The 13,565-nt window shown below is 43.9% G+C and overlaps 2 non-coding genes across 2 annotated transcripts; one reads left to right on the forward strand and one right to left on the reverse strand.

Annotated features, from left to right (window-relative positions):
• Positions 1-333: 333 nt before the first annotated feature.
• On the reverse strand, positions 334-425 carry trnar-ucu (transfer RNA arginine (anticodon UCU)). Its single transcript is given in 2 exon segments — positions 334-369; positions 389-425. It is a non-coding gene; the product is annotated as a tRNA-Arg (tRNA).
• A 12,140-nt stretch (positions 426-12,565) lies between these two features.
• On the forward strand, positions 12,566-12,657 carry trnar-ucu (transfer RNA arginine (anticodon UCU)). The gene is given in 2 exon segments: positions 12,566-12,602; positions 12,622-12,657. It is a non-coding gene; the product is annotated as a tRNA-Arg (tRNA).
• Positions 12,658-13,565: the final 908 nt, after the last annotated feature.

The following is a 13,565-nucleotide window of genomic DNA, read 5'->3' on the forward strand; positions in this document are numbered from 1 at the left end:
ATCCAATATGATATTTGTGTGAGACATAATAACGCTAAGAACTAACCAATCAGAGCAGCGGTAGTCCAGCAACTCCTATGTTCTGCGAGGTAAAATTACTGTTTTTGTGAATGGAGTCTGGTGGTCTGGAACCAATTGATATAACTTCTAAAAATACAGCAGTGACCCTTTAAAACTAGCGACTGAGACCATAAACTCATTAGGAAAATCCTTACAGAGATTTTAAATGAAGTGAGAAGTCAGTACATTTTCCATCTATGTGTCTGATTGATTTACCATCACTTCTTACATTTCACTCCAACATTCAGGAGTTCACTTATTGTCCATAAAGCTCGACTCTGGTGGGACTCGAACCCACAACCTTTGAATCACTTCTCTTGTGCTTAACTAGAAGTCCAATGCGCTGTCCATTGCGCCACAGAGCCTCACATAGCTTGTTTCAAGGCATTTCAAGGCTTCACAGGGCCTCACGCTATTATTCTCGAGGTAAACAAACAAATCGTGGGAAGGATCCCTACAGCGATAGATCAGTTAGATCCTTTTGGTTTAACCACAAACAGTCGTTACAGATCTCTGCACATACACCAGACTCCATTCACAAAAACAGGGATTTTACATGGGAGTTGCTGGTCTCCTGCTGTCTCAACCAGATAGTTTGTTTGAGTTTTTGTGTGACTTTGGTGCTTTAAAGTGTCGTTCAGATCCAACACAGTATTTGTGTAACACAGAATGACACAAACAAACTAATTGATCAAGGCAGCAGTGGACCAGCAGCTCCTCTGTCCTACCAGGTAAAATGGCTTGTTTTGTCAATGGAGTCTGGTGATGGTCAAGAGAGCTTTTCATCATCATCATCATCATGTCTGCTTCTCATTTATTTTCTATAGTAAACACCTCAAAACAACTTCATTCTCATCTTGACCTCTTCCCATTGCACAAACACATATTTATTAATTAGAATATATTAAAACACTAAGCAGTCTAGATGGTTTTAAGGACTTGTGGTATCGTCCCTGCAGATATTTGGTCAAATGAACCTGGTATGTTTCCGTACTTTAAAGAGCCTGACGCCGTGCTGCCACACCACACACGGTTGTTTTGACTCCTAAAGGAAGCTGAAAGCGTCGTGTTTCTCAGCCGCGCCGGTCGGGGTCACTTCCTGTCGTCTTCCTCGTCTCGGACACGTCGGACTGAAGGTCGGGGGGTCGGGGGTGGACGCCCTCCCTGCTGTTCAAACAGAGAGACAAGATGGAGGACGACGGAGAGCCTTTTATATTTGTGTTCTTTCTCTCTTTCTCTCTCCAAACTACTGAAACCTGGAAATAATGAAAAGACACTTCTTCAAATATATGAACAGAACACTCAATAATCAATAATCAATAATCAATAATTAAGACCAATTAAAGACCATAAAACGATAAAACTGTGATTTAATGAACAAAGTCTGTGAGTGTGAGACAGAAACAATCCAGCGTCTGCAGAGAGAGACAGGTGAGCTGCAGAGAGACAGGTGAGCTGCAGAGAGACAGGTGAGCTACTGCAGAGAGACAGGTGAACTACAGAGAGACAGGTGAGCTACTGCAGAGAGACAGGTGAACTACAGAGAGACAGGTGAGCTACAGAGAGAAGAGCGACAGGTGAGCTGCTACAGAGAGACAGGTGAGCTGCAGAGAGACAGGTGAGCTACAGAGAGAAGAGCGACAGGTGAGCTGCTACAGAGAGACAGGTGAGCTGCAGAGAGACAGGTGAGCTACAGAGAGAAGAGCGACAGGTGAGCTGCTACAGAGAGACAGGTGAGCTGCAGAGAGACAGGTGAGCTACAGAGAGAAGAGCGACAGGTGAGCTGCTACAGAGAGACAGGTGAGCTGCTGCAGAGAGACAGGTGAGCTGAACAGTTTTTCAAGATGGCCGACAAAAGCTCCCAATCAAAGGCTGGCTAACGTGAGCGGCGATCATTAGAGCGTTCAGAGACGCGATCAGAGAGCGATCATGTGATCATGTGATCCAGTCTCAGTGTTCAGGGGTCAGAGGGGATCGGTCTACTTCCTGCAGCGTGTGTGTCTCCAGGACGAGGACCTGAAGGAGGACGCCCGCTGCTGGAGATGGCTCCGGCGTCACGGCAAACTGTGAACGGAGGCTCTGACTGTTGCTATGGTTACTCCCGCCAACAGAGCAGCTTAACCAGAACTACCCAGGAGAAGTCCAGCAGCCAATCAGAGTCCAGTATTCGTCCAGACCACATGGTGCGACACAAGCTATTTGCTGGGTCTTTTAAAGGCCACCTGCAGCCTTTAACACCGTGTCCTCTTCCTGCTTTAAAACACACACACACACACACACACACACACACACACACACACACACACACACACACTCACACACACACACTGACACACACACACTGACACACACACACACACACACACTCTCACACACACACACACACATTTTTAACACACAAAAACACACATTTTCCTCCAGCTGATGACCTCTGACCTTTGGCTTCCTGCCTGATGTGTTTGTTCTTCTTTTGCACACTTAAAAACACACACTCTCACTCTCACTCTCACACACACACACACACACACACACACACAGGTCTGGAGGTTTGGCCGCCATGCCGCCACGCCGCCCTCTGTTTCTCAGATAGCCTGTAATGAGACGGCAAGCAGAGCCAAGATGGCCGCCGCTGTGTCATTAGCAGTGGAAATGTGGTCGGTTATTAGAGATGGAATATCAGTGCGAGCTCTGGTGACTTCATGCTGTCAGCTGATCCAGGAAGCAGCCGAGACGAGGAACCCGGAGACGACGGTTCTCTGTGGACTCAGCAGGACCGGACGGACTCAGTGACTCCTGACAGGTACCCTGCTCTGGTCACACAGGTGAGACACAACCAGTTCACCTCCATCCCCTCTGTTAGAAATGAGCTAACTGGTCCTTTAAAAAGTGCTGAGAACGTTTCTTAATGATCTCTTGTGAGCACAGATATTATTGATCACTGTCTGTCTGGTTTCCTACAGAGACGGCTTCAGTGAACGTATCCTCGAGGGGAATCTCAGCTCTGATTGGCTGTCCAGAGCTCTACGATCCCCATATCGCTCTCTGCACACACACCAGACTACATTCACTAAAACAGGGATTTTAGCTCACAGGACACAGGAGCTGCTGGTCTATCACTGCCTCCATCAGTCAGTGTGTTTATGTTATTGAGTGACTTTGGTGTTTAGAAGGTTTAGTACAGATCCAACATCTTATCTGTGTAAAACACTATAACATAAACAAGCAAACTAATTGAGGCAGCAGCAGACCAGCAGCTCCTGTGTCCTGTGAGGTAAAATGACTGTTTTTGTGAATGGAGTCTGGTGACGCCTTGAATTGAGCAAGATAACGGAGTAGTGGAATTATCCTTTGCAAAAACTAAAGTTGAACACAGAAGACATCTCTTAATAACTCAGTAGTCAAGTTAATTCATTTAGGACAAGAACAAAAAAAGAAGGAGCTCCCTGCAGCTCATTCTGGCTGCTGATTGGTCGACTGAACTGGAAGATCCTTTTGGTTTAACTCCAAGAGGGAGAGACACTAAATTGTGTTTTATTCTTGTGCAAGAAGAGCAGACACACAGAGGGGTTTATCATCATGACGTACACAAAACATCTTATCTAGTGAGTACAGTTTAGGCAGAGATCAGTTTGTGTAGTTATGCACAGTTGGTACAGACACAACTGATAAATGCAAGAGAAGAACTATCACAATAGTAAGGCGCCTTACGTCAGTCAGCCTTGACTCTGTGCAGGGAGAAACAGTAGTTACATACAGTTGGTGCTTCTTCTATCAGTTTGCACAGTCAGCATATGTCAGCAATTTTTCCTTTACATTTTTTTTCCCATTCCAAACAGCCGTTATATATCTCTCTGCACACACACCAGACTCCATTCACTAAAACAGGGATTTTAGCTCACAGAACACAGGAGCTGCTGGTCTACTGTTGCCTTGATTGGTTAGTTTGTTTGTGTTGTTGTGTGTTACATGAATATTGTGTTGTATCTGAAATAACCATTTAAAACACCAAAGTCACACAATAACACAACTAACTAACCAATGGAGGCAGCAGTAGACCAGCAACTCCTGTTCTCTAAAATCCCTGTTTTAGTGAATGTAGTCTGGTGTGTGTGCAGAGAGCGATATAACGGCTGCTTGTTGTTAAACCAAAAGGATCTTCCAGGTCCATCTTTTCTCACCGCATTAAAATAAAACTATAATTACCACCTGGAGGTTAAGCTTTAGTTTACATCCATGCCAAGACTGGTGTTTTCACTCTGTTCAAAGACACCAGACTCCATTGACAAAACCACTAATTTTACCTCCCAGAACACAGGAGCTGCTGCTCTGCTGCTGCCTCCATCAGACAGTCTGACTTCATCTCTAGAGTTCTGATTCATAACTTTAGTGTTTTCTACGTAACTAAAAGTTGTCCTCACTATGTTAACAGAGGAGGCCTTCAAAATGTATTTGCTGTTGTTGAATCGATGTTTATCAATATATAGAACCCCCCCCCCACGACCCCCCGATGACCACAGCCACCAAACCAGCAGCACCAGTGGGAAATGTACATTTACACTGGTGACAGAAAGAATTCAGGAGTTGATGTTGATGTTTGAGTTCTGACAACAGTCCAGACTACACACACACACACACGCACACACACATACACACACACACACACACACACAGAGTTCGGAGGCTAATTGTCAGGAGGAAAGTGAGGAATGTCTGAGTTTGGAATAACGCTGTCAGGACCGGTGCCAGCTGACCAGCACTGTTTACCCTGTGTGTGTGTGTGTGTGTGTGTGTGTGTGTGTGTGTGTGTGTGTGTGTGTGTGTGTGTGTGTGTGTGTGTGTGTGTGTGTGTGTGAGTGTGTGTTTACCTCAGCTTGTGTTTGTCCAGTATAAAACTGGTAAACTAGCTGCGAACAGATGTGGTCAAGAATGTTCTTTGCTCAGTGTGTGTGTGTGTGTAAATATGTGAATCACTTCAAATGGATTTAGGTTGAAACTACAGGTGAAGAATGTTTTATTAGAAAACACTAAAGTTATGAATCAGAACTCTAAAGATCTTTTTATCGTCAGGAGGCTCAACACGGGACTTTGTGTGACTTTGCTGTTTTAAAGGATGAGTTTGGATCTAATCTGAAGTCAGACTGTCTGATGGAGGCAGCAGCAGAGCAGCAGCTCCTGTGTTCTGGGAGGTAAAATTAGTGGTTTTGTCAATGGAGTCTGGTGTCTTTGAACAGAGTGAAAACACCAGTCATGGCATGGATGTAAACTAAAGCTTAACCTCCAGGTGGTAATTATAGTTTTATTTTAATGCGGTGAGTAAAGATGGACCTGGAAGATCCTTTTGGTTTAACAACAAGCAGCCGTTATATCGCTCTCTGCACACACACCAGACTACATTCACTAAAACAGGGATTTTAGCTCACAGGACACAGGAGCTGCTGGTCTACCTCAGTTAGTTTGTTTGTGTTATTGTGTGACTTTGGTGTTTTAAATGGTTATTTCAGATCCAACACAATATTCATTTAACACACAACAACATAAAAAAACTAACCAATCAAAGCAGCAGCTCCTGTGTCCTGTTCTCTAAAATCCCTGTTTTAGTGAATGTAGTCTGGTGTGTGTGCTGTTTGTGGTTAAACCAAAAGGATCTTCCAGGTCTCTCTCTGTAGGGATCCTTTCCATGATGCTGTCACACACTTAGAATAACACTCTGAGCCTGTCAGTGGATCAAACAAGCTCTTTTAGTGGACCTACTGTGATCAGGTGCAGTTGTCCCAAAGGATCACGTTGCAGCCATTGCAGCCCGTTTGGTGTCTGCTGGCTGAGGTGATCTACTGGACCAGTTCCAACACTTTTACTACCTACCAGTCACTCACACACCTATGGATATGAACAGAAGGGACCCAGGTTTAAAAACACCAGAACTACCCTTTAAATAAAAGCTGTTCCTGCAGTAACTTCACCTCCAGGATCATAAAACCAGAGTGAAACTGTTTCTTAGAAAGTGTTTTGTTCTCTTGTAAACAGCTGGATGGTTGTCAGAAGCCTCTCTCTCTCTCTCTCTCTCTCTCTCTCTCTCTCTCTCTCTCTGGTGGTTTTTGGACCTCCCCCTCTCTCCCCCTCCATCCCTCCCTCCCTCCCAGACGGGGTCGAGTCGACTCTCCGCCGCCCGGAGCTCATCTCCAAACCACCGAATCCCATCTTTCACCGGGAGATTGACTCTCTGAACACCTCAGACTGTCACTCCTCTTCCTCCTCTCCCTCTTCTTCACCTCCTATCTTTTTTAAAAACCTTTGACCGGATGCAGAAACTACAGGAGGATCTCTCCGGACAGATGTTGGATTCCTATTTTTCTGCTTTTTGTGCGTAAAAACTCAACTCGCCAAGTCGGTCAGCGGACCGACGGGAGAACAGTTGTTGGAAATACTCTGTGTGTGTGTGTGTGTGTGTGTGCGTGTATGTGTGTGAGTGAGAGAGAGAGAGAGAGAGAGAGAGAGAGAGAGAAAGTTGTTGAGTGTGTTTGATCCAATGCGTCCGGAGCGGCCGGTCTCCCAGCAGGAGCTCCGGCCAGAGAGGATCTCATCAGCGGGGTCTGCACCGGCCGCTGGACCTACATGTCTCCGCTCCCCACAGAGGTACGTTCACGTTTCTCTCACTTTTAGCGGAACGTCCTCCCTCACTGCTGTGTGTCTGTTTGATGCTGCTTCAGCTTTGTCCTCCTACAAACAGCCCGAGAACAGAAAACCGGCTGCAGCAGATGTGACATTAGGCGTCCAGAGCTCCTTTTTCAAAATAAGAGAGTTTAAAGAAACATGAATAAGCGAAATAAAAACAGAGCGAAATACAAATGGAGTTTGGTGGAGACACAAAAGGAGAAAAACATTTCACAGTAAATGGCCCAAACCTCATGTGCAAGTTTGGGTGGTTGTGCGCAAAATAAGTGCGTGTTTTACATTTTTGCGCAAGAGAACACACACACACACACACACACACACACACACTCACCATATCATCATCACCATCTCTGTGTGACTCTGATGGTTTATTAACAGACGATGAAACCTGTCCTCAGTTTTTACGGCTCATTAAATGGTCTGACCTCAGTCCTGCTCCCCAGAGGATGGACCCTCTAGGTGTCAGTGAGTGTGCAGTCAGGCTGCAGTGAGCATTGCAGCCTGTAGGGGGCGCTGGTAGGACTTCAACCCAGTTTAAATCTGCACCAGAAACACACTGAAGGTGGGTTATTAAACATTTACATAAAACCCTTCATTTAGCTGCAGAAAAGTCTCATTGAGATTTAAGTGAGTTTTACATTTCAAGCATAATGTCTAATGTTAATATTGGACACATCAGCACCACACTAACTAAACTAAACTAACTAAACTAAACTAAACTAAACTAAAAACCAAAGCTGGGAAGAAAAAAGCATCTTATTGAACTGAACTAAAAGTAAAAACTGTCTGAAACAATATTTTGTGCTTCCAAACCTTATTCAGGAGGAGTGAATTCACACTGATTAACATCCTGTAAATCAATCAGACTACTTTTCTTCTGCAGGTTGGTGCTGTATAGATTTATATAGATTTATATATATGAAAAGATGGTTGGCAAAGTCTTTTTCTGTCATTAGTCTATAGAGAGGCGACAAAAATCTGTTTGGTCGTCAACGGCGACAGATAAATAAAGTTTTGTTCTTGTTTGAATTGTTCCCTGAATCACACTCATGATGTTTGTCAGTTTAAAGATGATTTTAAAGTCAGTAAAGTCTCAGTTTGTGTTAAAAGAATTCGTCATCAGACAGTCGACTCACCCAGACGTGTTGTGGCGTCCAGCTAGCCGGCGGCGCTAAAGCTGCTCTGAGTGTGTTTGGTACCAGGATGTGGTCCCAGCAGCAGGTAGAGGGTCTGATCCTTCATCAGGGGACCAGGAGTCTGTGATCCTTCATCAGAGGACCAGGAGTCTGTGATCCAACACAGCAGCTCAGAGAACATCAGGGACGATAGCACGGGGACGTAGCAGAGTTAGCTCGCTAGCTAGCTAGCAGGGGGCCGCTCAGTGCTAAAACTAAAGGTTTAGGACAGGCTCAGAGTGTTATTCTAAGTGTGTGACAGCATCATGGAAAGGATCCCTACAGAGAGAGACCTGGAAGATCCTTTTGGTTTAACCACAAACAGCACACACACCAGACTACATTCACTAAAACAGGGATTTTACACAGGCGTTGCTGGTCTATCGTCGCCTCGGTTGGTTAGTTAGTTTGAGTTATTGTGTGTCACACAGATGTTGGTTGAATCCGTATTTACCCTTTAAAACACCAAAGTCACACAGTAACACGAACAAACTAACTAATTGAGGCAGCGGCAGACCAGCAACTCCTTTGTAAAATTACTATTTTTGTCAATGGAGTCTGGTGTGTTTGAAAGCGATATAATGGCTGTTTGGTGATTTTTGTTTGTTTGAATCCAGCACAACATTTGTTTAACCTGTCCGTACTTATGTGCACAGATACATCTTTTGCACACGAATATCTTTATTCCATGTGCCTGTCCAGTTTTGGTGAACAATCATCACCTCGGCCGACGCTGCTGTTTCTGAATGCAGAGGGAGAGTCGGGGAGGATCTGATCCCTCCGGTCCCGTTTGCTCTTTGTCACTTTCTCTGTCTGCCTCATGTCTTAAACTTCTTTTACAAACAAACTCACCACACGCACAAAAAATGCTGAGTGTCGGCTGGAAGGAGACAGACAGAATGAGGAAGTGATTATAACACAGTCCCATCTGCAACAAGCCTGTACAGTTAAAACAAAAACACATTTTTCTTCTTGTCAACATGTCCGTGTGCAGAGCCAAGCCGGCCTCAAGTACTGTACTGAAGCACAATTACAAGGAACAGCACTACATTATACTTATTTCTGCTGCTCTACGTTTGTCTGATCACTTTAGTTACTCTGCAGAATCACATACAATAAAATCATTATAGGACGAAGAGCTCAAATCAAGAAATCTGATTGGTTCATTTATTACGCAGCTTTATAGAGTCAATCAATCAATAAAGTCATTTTTAAACCAATAAAATCATTTTTAAGTCAGAATTTAATGTTAAATTGTACAATTTTACAATAATGACCGGCTCGTTGTATGTTTTCCTACATAATAACCACATTTCACGACCGTGTTGTTCACTTTCTTTACACAAATCAGCATCCCTCTGCTCTGGAGAAACAAAAACTGCTAACGTTAGCTGTGAGCTAACGTTAGCTTGCGCCACATTAACACCCGAAGCCGCTAATAACTGTCCGACTCACATTAGCGTTCCTTCTTTATTCACGTGTATCACACTTTTATTTGTTGAATACTTGATTCTGTCGTTCTGTGAAACAGACGCTGCTAAGGAAGCAATAAAATAATATTTTAATCGATAAAATCAGTCAGTATTTTGTTTCAAATTGTTGATTTCTTTAGTATGAAGCTGTGTAATGAGCATAATAACGAACACCAAGCGGCATCGTGGTGATCGGAGGCGTTTTGGCCGTCTGTACATCATCTCTTACACATGAACCAGTTCAGTTTAACTCAGTTTAACTTGTCTGAGAAACAAAAGCCAGGTCACTGTGCGTATATAAGCTAACGTTAGCTTGCGCTGCGTTCTTCAGTTGGCAGCGAACACCTGAACCATTAAAACTGCTGAGTCACATTTGTGTTTATTCTCTATTCACGTTTATTCTGCTCAGTCTGTGTTAGCAGTTTGGTGGCGCTAGCTCGCTGTTTACGAGCTTTAGGAGAGGTTTTAGATCCTCCAGTGGTGCATTCAGGTCCTGCCTGAAATCTGGGACAACTGAGAGCTGTCAGAGCAGAGGCTTAACGGCTTCACACACACACCGAGGGGGGAAGCTTTTCCCATCGGCTGGTGCCCAGACATGCAGTGACTAATCACACACCACTTAACTGAGGTGTGTGTGTGTGTCTTGGCCTCATATCGTGTGTGTGTGAAGGCTGAATCGTTGGGAATTGCATCTCTGCGTGTCAGCCGGTAAGGCCCTTCGATTACTGCCTTAGAAAAACACTAATGGATTCATAAAACAGCTGGTGTGTGTGTGTGTGTGTGTGTGTGTGTGTGTGTTGGCAGGCTGAGTCCTTCGTAGCATTGATCTCATTAATAACAAACACACACACATCAGTCTAAAGAAGGTCAACCTGACTTCTTATGAATGCAGTGTGTGTGTGTGTGTGTGTGTGTGTTCTTGTATTTGGCACATAGTGAGGACTTGATATTGTACCAATGACGTGAGGACATTTTGTTAAGTGAGGACATTTTTGCCAGTCCTCACATCTTCAAAGGGCTGTTTGTGAGGTAAGACTTGGTTTTAAAGTCAGAATTAAGTTTAGGTGAGGGTTTAGGCATTCAGTTGTTATGGTTACGGTTGGGTTAAGCGGCTGCGTCCTCAAAAAAATAGAATTTACACGTGTGTGTGTGGTTTGAAGCGTCCTTGAGCAAAGTGCTGACTGTTGAGGTCATGTTCAGGGTCAAGACCTAAAGTGACGCCATTGTGATGCACATTTGCTGCAACAGGCTTGTGTTTTTGGGTGCGTCTGACGCTTATTTGATTAGCATGATATTAATGTTTGTTTAGGCTAAAAATGAAGCCACGAGTGTCTTTAGCGTCAGAGGAGGATTTCACCGGATTAATACGGCAAACTAACAAGCAGACAGTTGGAGAGACGGAGCTCTGTTACGGTTTTATCCAGTAAAGTCCTACCAGACCTGCACGAGGGACGCTAGTGTTAGCTCTACTAGCATCAAAATGCTAATGTGCTATGTGAAACTGGTTTGAACATTTCCTACCCTACTGATGATGTCATAGCGAGCTGTCCAAATGTCGTTGAGAGCGTAGGCGTACCTGGGCACAGCGTTGGAGGCTTCGTTCGGCCCATGGAGCATGGCGGACTAGAGCATCTTTGCTAACTTCCTGTTAGCCCTCCGCTAACTTGAATGGGGATAAAATGACTTTCCAAATGTTGTCAGAACGAATGGATCAAATTCTGATGATGAAACGAATCATTTCACAGGTTGTGACGCAAAATAAAAGAAATTTTCCAGGCAGTATCCCATAATCCTTTGCAATCTGCTCACTTGTCTGATTTGTGGAGGCACAGCAAAAAAAAACTGTAGACAGCAGCACAGAAAGTTTGTAGAATGATAAACATGGAGCAGGATTTTCAACATGGACTCGGTTTGTTTGGAGACGCTGAAGCTTCCTCCTCTTCCTCTTTCACACCTCCTTCTTCTTCAGTCCAAACAAAGTTGCCTTAAACTTCATCAGAATGGATTTTCTTCATCTTTTTTTTCTGTCTTTCATCCCTGTCGTTTATGTTTGTAGCTCTGTGGCGCAATGGACAGTGAGTTGGACTTCTAGGTAAAAGCATTGTGAGGAGTGATTCAAAGGTTGTGGGTTCAAGTCCCACCAGAGTCAGACTTTACAGACAGTAATTAAGGACCAGAAAACCTCCTAAATGTTGGAATGTTGTATTTTTTAGTAATTATATTGTTCAGTTCAACGCCACCAGACTCCCTTGACAAAAATAGTAATTTTACATTCTCACAGAACAGGATAGCTGCTGGTCTACTGCTGCCTTGATTGGTTAGTTTTTTGTGTTATTGTGTGTTACTCAAATATTGTGTTGTGTCTGAACTAACCCTTTAAATCACCAAAGTGAGTCATTATCACAAACAAACTAAGTGATGGAGACAGGAATAGACCAGCAACTCTGGTGTAAAATCACAGTTTTTGTCAATGGAGTCTGGTGTGTTAATGGGAGTTTCCTCTGTCAGCACAAACTCCTACACTTGAGAAGAGCAGCATACATTGGGCTCTGTGGAGCATTGGTTCGAGTATTGGACCTCTAATTGAATGCAATAGAATTTTTTCAAAGGTTGTGGGTTTGCGTCCCACCTGAGTCAAGCTTAAGGGCAAATTCAGGACCATTTAAAGGGAAAAGGGAACCTCCAAACTATAGGGTTGCTAATTCAGTGCACCCTCAACGTGACATGTTCCTGTTCTGCAGCTTTCTGCAAACACAAGGAGCCATTGATTGCACAGACAAACAGAAATCAAACGCACCCCAACCATCTTAAGTATTTGGAGGCAGCTTTAATATCGAGCCCATGCAGGGTCATTATGGGGAGCATCGTTTCCTCGGCGACCAGTGTTTGTCGTTTATAATAATTAGCCCGACAATTTAACTTAGTCTGAGGTCGGACAGAGGCTCTACTGTGACGTACGGTAGTGTGTGTGTGTGTGTGTGTGTGTGTGTGTGTGTGTGTGTGTGTGTGTGTGTGTGTGGCGAAGGCGACAGCTGTATACCGCAGTGTTTCCGACCTCAGAACAGCTCAGTAAACAACATAAACAACACACACATGAATGCACGGACACATGTAATAAATATGCATCATTACGCATAAAAAATATACAAATGTAAAAAGACAGAACATGATCAGTGGAGCAGGAGAGGCTCTGTGGCGCAATGGACAGCGCATTGGACTTCTAGAGAAACACACGAGAAGTGATTCAAAGGTTGTGGGTTCGAGTCCCACCAGAGTCGAGCTTTATGAACAATAACTACTGACTAAAGGAACCAGTGGAACTCATAAGGGATGATGGTCTTTTATGGTCACAGTTGCTTGTTTCAAATGTTAATACCAATTTTTTCAGTAGTTATTTCGTTTGGTTCAAAGCCACCAGACTCCATTGACAAAAACACTAATTTAACCTTGCAGAACACCGGAGTTGCTGGGCTACCACTGCTTCGATTGGTTAGTTTATTTTGCATTATTTTATGTTACACAAATGTTGTATTGGATCTGAACTAACCCTTTAAAACACCAAAGTCACACAGTGACGCAAACAAACTAACCAATCAAAACAGAATTAGACCTCCAACTCCTGTGTAAAATCCCTGTTTTAGTGAATGTAGTCTGGTGTGTGTGCAGAGAGCGATATAACGGCTGTTTGTGGTTAAACCAAAAGGATCTTCCAGGTCTCTCTCTGTAGGGATCCTTTCCATGATGCTGTCACACACTTGTAATGGACCTATTTTGACAGCTGAGGTGATCTACTTGAGTTTACAGTCCCTGGTTTTAATGATGACCAAACCTCAGACAGGCCAGAATCTATTTCACCCCTGCTGTGGGGACCTCACAGCGGCTCTGTGGCGCGTTGGCCTTCTAGCTGAGCTCAGGGGAAGGGATTCAAAGGTTGTGGGTTTGAGTCCCACCAGAGTTGACATTTAGGTGGCCTCCAGTTTAAATGAATCCCTTCATGCTGAAATAATAATCTGCTCCCACATGCACAGAGGTCCTATTCTAAATGTCTTTCTTTGTATAAATGCTTTTTTGCCACTTAAATACGTCACTGCTGTGAACATCATGACATTTTTTTATTGTATTTTCATTTGATCACTTGTAACTGACTGTTAACGAATGCTCCTGTACCTGATGATGTGCTGATATT

This window comes from Pempheris klunzingeri, chromosome 4, assembly GCF_042242105.1.
Source record: "Pempheris klunzingeri isolate RE-2024b chromosome 4, fPemKlu1.hap1, whole genome shotgun sequence".
Lineage (NCBI taxonomy): Eukaryota > Metazoa > Chordata > Actinopteri > Acropomatiformes > Pempheridae > Pempheris > Pempheris klunzingeri.